We start from the raw sequence: 1,087 nt of genomic DNA on the forward strand, positions 1-1,087 counted from the left end.
CGTGTGTTCGGGTGCATTTGGCAAACGGACGGACGCACTTGATCGCCATGTTCATTAGGAGACAGGAGTGGGAAGGTTAGAAGAAAAAGATATATAGTGCAACAGTGCTCGACGAGACATTCTGCGTGTCGGACAATTGATTACAGCACCATATATTTGTTGGTTATACATACTATCTTTGAATTGTTTTGCACCAGGAGTCAGTGCAACAAGACTGCAAAAAGTTAATAGGTTAGAAACCTATCAACCTTTTATAAAAAATGCCATGATTTATATTTATTTTTGCAGCCTTGTGATGGAGAATCAAAAAAATAAAAAAGCAAGATTGAATGATAAAGCAAGTGGAAGTAGCAGTAGCCGACCCTTTCAAGACATGTACTGAGATGTACGGGATTGTCGACAGAAACAACAGATCATTGTGCATACTGTGTAATGAAACGGTAGTAAGCAGAATGTGGAATGTAAAGAGGCATTTTGAAACTAAACATTGTCAGCTCTTGAAAAAAGTATCGATGAAAGGAAGGAATACATTTCTAGGCAGCTACACCTCTATAAAAGTCAATCAAATTCCATCATTAAATTTGTAAGATGCTCTACAAATTTAACATCAGCAAGTAATTGTATTGCTCTCTCCATAGCTCAGCATGGAAAGCCCTCAGTGATGGAGAATTTACTAGGGAAACATTTCTAAGATGTGCACCAGATCTATTTCATGATATGAAAAATAAAGATGATATTATTAAAAGAATTTCTGAGTTACCACTCAGTAGAAATACTATCAAAGACAGAATAATAGATCTTAACAAAAACGTAGAACATCAATTTAAAAAAGACTTAAGTGGTTGTAAATATTTTTTGATTTCTCTTGATGAAACTACTGATGTCACATCAAATGCTCGGTTGGCCATTATTGCTAGATATTCTGATGGTCTCACAATGAGAGAAGAGTTGATAAAGTTAGAATCAGTGCCAATAAGTAAGTACATCAAGAAACGAAATATGTAAGGGTGTTATAAAAATATTCAGTGACCTAAACATTGATATCTCTAACATTGTGTCAGTCACGACAGATGGAGCACCAAATATG

The sequence above is a fragment of the Myotis davidii genome, unplaced genomic scaffold, assembly GCF_000327345.1.
Source record: "Myotis davidii unplaced genomic scaffold, ASM32734v1 scaffold243, whole genome shotgun sequence".
NCBI classification, from domain to species: domain Eukaryota; kingdom Metazoa; phylum Chordata; class Mammalia; order Chiroptera; family Vespertilionidae; genus Myotis; species Myotis davidii.